The sequence below is a fragment of the Dromiciops gliroides genome, chromosome 2 (genome assembly GCF_019393635.1).
Source record: "Dromiciops gliroides isolate mDroGli1 chromosome 2, mDroGli1.pri, whole genome shotgun sequence".
Taxonomy (NCBI): Eukaryota; Metazoa; Chordata; class Mammalia; order Microbiotheria; family Microbiotheriidae; genus Dromiciops; species Dromiciops gliroides.
Genome location: NC_057862.1, coordinates 132,140,821 through 132,147,354, shown reverse-complemented (window position 1 = coordinate 132,147,354; position 6,534 = coordinate 132,140,821). Strand labels below are relative to the sequence as shown.

The window sequence follows — 6,534 nt, the reverse complement described above, 5'->3', positions numbered from 1 at the left end:
CCTTATTCCCTGAGGATTCCATTTAATCTAAGTTTTATTATAGTTAAATTGTAGACTTGGGGATTGAGGATAGCCCTTTGTCTTTTGGAAAAAAATAAATATGAGCTATTAAATGTGATGTTATTTAATTTAATAGATGGGGAAGATAGAAAATATTCCTTTTAAAATTAAATGTTTCACTAAAGAGTGATAAACTAGTGAGTCATTTAGAGAAATAATTGACCCCAATGATTAATCATTGTTTGGATCAGTGGTTCTCCAGTGGTATCTTGCAAGAGACAATATGCTATACTACACTGAGTATCTAGAGACCTAGGTACTATCCCAAGATCGTCCTTCAAAAATTTATCTCTATATCTTTCCTTTCCTTGAGGTTGGATAGGGGTCATTTTCTATTTTCATTTACATCCAGTTTAGAGCACTTCACACTACCTTGAATAAAGAGACGAAGAAGGTATATGGGATGTAGCTCGAATCTGCAAATTAAGTTTGGCCCTAAAGGTTAAGAACTCCTGGCATCTTCAATCCTGCCAAGAGCTGTTTTAGATTCATTTAAAGTGTGTTAAGAGATTTGTTTTAATCCCTTGTCCATTGCAAAAGCAGAAAATTATATATAGAGGCCCCAAAGCTATAGGCCCAGAGCACCTGCAGTCATTCATTAACACTAAAAACATGTAGTTAGTAACTTAATAATGACTCATGGACAGAAGGACTAGCAGCCAGCATTTCTGAAAGGTTGAAAAATAACCAAGAAGGAAATAGTATGTTGAACATGGAGAAGCAAGGAAATATTATTTTGGAGTTTCCCCCACTACAGAAGTAAATGCACCTGTGGTTATTTTATAATAGCCCAGTGGTAGTGCAAAATTCCAAAACAAGCCCATTAAAATGTGTTAAGTTACAATACTTCTGTTTAGGCCTGGACTCTAGACTCTAATGATGGTGATTGTGTGCCAAATATAAGCGAGAAGGAAGGAGGTAACTACAGTGAATGCATCATAGCATCCTATACTGTGTTCTTTTCTTCATCCAATCTCAGGTTCAAGTATTTGCAAGTTTTAAAATCCTACCCAAATAAGACTACAAAATATAATAGGTAAGGCACCTGCCCTGATGGGACTGTATGAAAAAAAGCAGTTTTACCATAAACAGATTTTACTATATCAGAGTCAAATTTTACAGCATCATTATAAGAGTGTTCCACTGGGCCACACGATTGGTTGTCCTATCAGAACTTGGCTGCTAATACAGTGGTGCAAACATACCATCTCACTTCCCTAATAAAAAGTTTTATTGTATCCCAATGCACATTAAAACTACACTAACTACATTAATACTTTGTAATTTACTTTTGTGTTAGGGAACAAACACAAACCTGGTGCTAATGAGGTCATATTTTCCATTATCCCCATGCAAACTGTTAGCTAATTCAGTCCTCTGAGGTTTTGCCTAGAATTGAAGTGGACCAAAAATGTTGTAATGTTCTATGCCACTATCGAATGTCTTGATCACTGCATATCTGAATCCAGAGACATAGTATCACATTGAGAGGGGTTGTACTTGGATGATGAAGTTTTTTGTTTGTTTGTTTTGGGTTTTTGAGGGGACAGGGCAATGAGGGTTAAGTGACTTGCCCAGGGTCACACAGCTAGTAAGTGTCAAATGTCTGAGGCCTGATTTGAACTCAGGTCCTCCTGAATCTAGGGACAGCACTATATCCACTCTGCCACCTAGCTGCCCCAGGATGATGAAGTTTTAAAACACTGCCATTCAGACATTTTCATAGTGCTTAATTTTCTTCAAAGTTAAAAACACAAGGCCTTTTCTGTTTTTTAAAGGTTGTCCTTGTTTGGATAAACTTCTATGTTCCAGTGGACATACATGTTATTTAGCCCTGGGCTTCTTAACTTGGGGTCCACATAGGGGTTTGGATGTAAATGTTTAACAACTGGCTCTCTGGGATTTGAACATATACAATATACTTTTAAGTTTAATTAGTATCATTAAAAATTTCCACCTCTTTTAAAAATCTAGGTGATAAACAAAACAACAAAGAAAGCCTTGATTTGTAGTATTTGCTGATTTCAATTTCTAAGGTATGAATGAAATGTTCACAATGAAGATTTAACAATGGCTCTTGAGAGCCAGTATGAACTGGGTCTAGCATGCTACTAGGTCCATGGGGAGATTTTAGTCAGTCCGTGAACTGGGACTGAAAAAAAAAAAAGAATCTTTGTTTTCACTAACTTCTAAAGGCATTCATTTCTTTTAATTACTTAAAAACATTATTCTGATAAGAGGGCCACGGTTTCACCAGACTACCAAAAGAGTCCATGACATATTTAAAAGAACCTCTATTCTTGGTGCATCTAGGTGGCACAGTGGATAAAGCATCAGCCCTGGATTCAGGAGGACCTGAGTTCAAATCCCACATCAGATACTTGACTTTTACTACCTGTGTGATCCTGGACAAATCACTTAACCCTCATTGCTCCACAAAAAGAAACAAAAAAACAACAACAAAAAACAATTTTAGACAACTATAGCCTCACCTTTTATGTTATCATCTCTTTTTGTTTTGTTTCTTTTTTCTTCTTGTATGAAGAATAGAAGATTTTCCATTATATGCTTTAGTCTGGCATTTGGTGACAGCAGCATCTAATTTCAAACCTGAATTTTACCAGCTTTCTGAAACCAGGTGAAGTATGATATGGGCAACTCCCTAGGACTTATGTCCTAGTTCATAATCTGGTTGAGATCTTTTGAAATACCCCAAGTAAAAGTATTTTTGTAAGTTATGAACAACCATTGTTATTGTTTTCTGATATTTTCTTAATGACGCTATTAAATAATTAAAATTTTTAATATATTTAATCACTAAAAAGATCATTGTAACCTTCTCTAGTTTTATTTAGAATGGTGCAAATTCATATTCATTCATTGAAAAAGTTTAACCATCTAATATGGAGAAAATACTGTGGAAGGCTCTAGGGATTCAAAATGTAGATAAGACATATTTCCTACCCTCAAGGAGTTTAGTCAATTAGTAGATAAGATGTAAACACAGATAATTATGCTATATTATATTTCAAGATTAGTACAGAAGACAGTTGTGAAACAGAGTTCTGTGTAAAGTGCAAAGGGGAGGAGTGTTCCAGAACAAATAATCAGGGAAGGTTTTAGGGGGGAGGAGAGAGATGAGGCGAACTTGAAAGAATGACTAAGAATTCAACAGGTGAAATGTAGTAGAGAAGACATTCCCAACATAAGGAAGGGTGTGAGAAAAGGCACAGAGGCAAAAGATTCTTCTACTTCTAATGAACACCAAATGGCAGACAACACCAGTGCTACAGGAAGAACTGGAGGCCCTGGGGGCCCCAGAGTCAGACGCCGATGGGGCTTCCATGGTGGATTTGGCAGTGGGGGCCAAGGTCGAGGTCGGGGCACCATTGAGGCCAGGGTTCGCTGGGCCTGAGGAGGAAAGGCCAAAGATAAGGCATGGGTTCCTATCACCAAGCTGGGCTGGCTAGTTGAGGACATGAAGATCATGTCCTTTGGAGATGAAGATCTCCTCCTTTGGAGGAGATCTATCTTTTCTCCCTTCCTATTAAGGAATCTGAGAATGTAGATTTCTTCCTGGAGTCTTCATTGAAGGATGAGGTTCTGAAGATCATGCCTGTTCAGAAACAAACTAGAGCTGGACAGTGTACCAGGTTCAAGGCTTTTGTGGCCATTGGTGACTACAATGGCCATGTTGAGTCATGTTGGCTTGGGTGTCAAGTGCTCCAAGGAAGTAGCCACAGCTATTCGTGGTGCTATCATTCTGGCCAGGCTGTCCATTGTTCCTGTGAGACATAGCTACTGGGGGAACGAGATTGGCAAGCCTCACACAGTGTCCTGCAAGGTCACTGGGCACTGTGGATCGGTTTTGGTGTGCCTGATACCCGCTCCTCCAGATACTGGCATTGTTTCAGCTCCTGTGCCTAAGAAGATCCTGATGATGGCTGGAATTGATGACTGCTGCACTTCTGCAAGGGGCTGTACTGCCACTCTGGGCAACTTTGCTAAAGCTACTTTCGATGCCATCTCCAAAACATATAGCTACCTAATTCCAGACCTGTGGAAGGAGACTGTGTTGTCTCCCTATCAGAAATCCACCAACCATCTTGTGAAAAGTCATATTTGGGTGTCTGTCCAGAGGACCCAGGCAGTTGCTGTGGTAACCACATAAGATGTTTTATACACACACACACACACACACACACACATATATATATATACTTTTATACATATATATGTATATATAAACAATGAATCAACTGAACTATGCCTGCTTAAAAAAAGGAAGAAGATCAGAGGAAATTACTGAGGTCAAAGAATAGTCAAGTTTTGTTGGAAGTTGGAGTACGCATAGAGGGAAACAATATTAGAAAAGAGATTGTTATGAAAAACAAGTAAAGGGACTTGGATTTTACTCTGGAGAAAAGAGCTAGCTACTGAAGATTTATGAAGAGAGGAATGACATAACCAAATCTCTTATTTTGACAGTAATATCAAGTATAGGTTGAAAGCTCGGAAGAGAATAAAGGAAGGAGATTTCGCTAATTTTCTAGAAGGCTAATGAGGGAACTCCTGGGGTGGCAATGGGATTAAGGAGGAGGGAATAGATAAGAAACATGTTTCTCAAGTGGAAATGACAGGACTTGCTGATTAGATATGAGAGGGGAAGATGAGAGAAGAGTCAAAGGTAATGCCAAAGTTATAAAAGAGGAGGGTATGAATAATGCTACTTTAGTCAGAGGTAGAAAAGTCCTAAAAAATAAGCTAGACTATGGGGAAACATACATCCATACATAAATCCATACGCACTTTAAAATTCCCAAAGGGAAGAGATTGTAATGAGAAAAGGAAATCAAGGATAGACCCTTGAGGTATGCCTCTGAGGAGTCAGGGTATATAAAAACTATTTTAAGAATCATCAGATTTACTCATAGGTATCTAGGTGGCACAGTATATTGGGCCCTAAACCCAGAGTCTAGGAGACCAGATTTTAAATCCCACCTCCACCCCTGGACAATTCACTTTACTTCTATATACCTTGGTTTCCTTATCTATAAAATGAGGATAATAATAGCACCTACTTCATAGAATTATTGTGAAGATATAATTGTAAAGTGCCTTGTAATCCTTAAAGCACTATGCAAATGCTAGCCTTTATTAGGTTATTTAGAAATTTTTTTCTTTTCTTTTCTCTTTTTTTTTTAATAAAAAATAGTATTTTTATTATTTTTCAGTTACATATAAGGATAGTTTTCAACTGTAAAGCTTAAAATTCTAACTGTGATGTCTAAAAATCTAATGTGCGGTCACCTTAAATGAGAAGCTTTATCACCACTCTTTGGACATGAAGCATTTTTAAAGTATATTAGGGGTTAGCATAGAGGGCAAGGAAAAGCCACCTTCACCTAGCTATCTAAGAGGGAAAATGTGTCTGCCACCAACAGCTGGTTCTCGAACCAAAAGGAAGATCCTTCAGTGGCTTCTCCCAGAAGCTCCCTGTGAAACAGGAAGCAGGGCTCTCCTCACACACAGCTCCAAGCTAATTGGCTGATAGCATTGATAGACATGACTTACAGGCTGTAACTTCCAGATGCCAGGCAGCTTCCAGAAGTTTGATGACATGTTTTCTTTTCAGGGGGGCATTGCCCTGGTTCTTACAATGTCTTTCTCAGCAGGGTGGTGGCACTCGGATTCTCACACAACATTTGTTTTCATAGGACTTTTAGTTCCAAATTTTTCTCTGACCCCCATTCCCTCCCTCCTCCCCATGATGGAAAGCAATCTGATATAGGTTATATATGTACAATCACATTAAACATTTTTTTTCTTTAAGATATAGGTATACAGTATCCACATTGGAATCTGGAAAACTTGGGTTCAAGTTCTATCCATGAATCATAGTAGATATGAGTAGTCAAGTTGCTTAACCTCGCAATGTGCCAGGCAGTTCTCACTCAACATAATTCATCTCCTGTCGCTAGACCCTTGAATTGGCCATCACCCCCTCTGCCAGGAATGGCTTCCCTCCTTCCTTCTGTCCTTCTCTTCCTTTAAGATGTAGCACAACCTCTATCTTTTGCATGAAGCCTTTTCTGACCACCATCAAGTGATAGTATTCTACTTCCCTTGTATTTTTTAACTACTTTGTTCATATGTATTTAATAGTTTCATATTTACATTCTCTTATATATGTGTGTGTATACATGCATATATATATGCATATATATATGCATATATATATGCATGTATATATATATATATATATATATATATATATATATATATGCTTGTCTTCTCTACCAGACCTTAAACTCATTTCAAGAAGGCAGGAAGGAATCATTTAATTATTTGTTCATGTGCCTAGCATGGTACCTGGCACGCACAGTAGGTATTTAATAAAAACATCTTGATTTATTGCCTCCAAGTTAGAAATAGCACAGTTGCTTAACTGTATCCATGGAGGAAATTTATACA

At 37.9% G+C, this 6,534-nt stretch overlaps 1 pseudogene; it reads left to right on the top strand.

Annotated features, from left to right (window-relative positions):
- The first annotated feature begins 3,328 nt into the window (after nucleotides 1–3,328).
- Nucleotides 3,329–4,231, top strand: LOC122739670 (annotated as a pseudogene).
- Nucleotides 4,232–6,534: the final 2,303 nt, after the last annotated feature.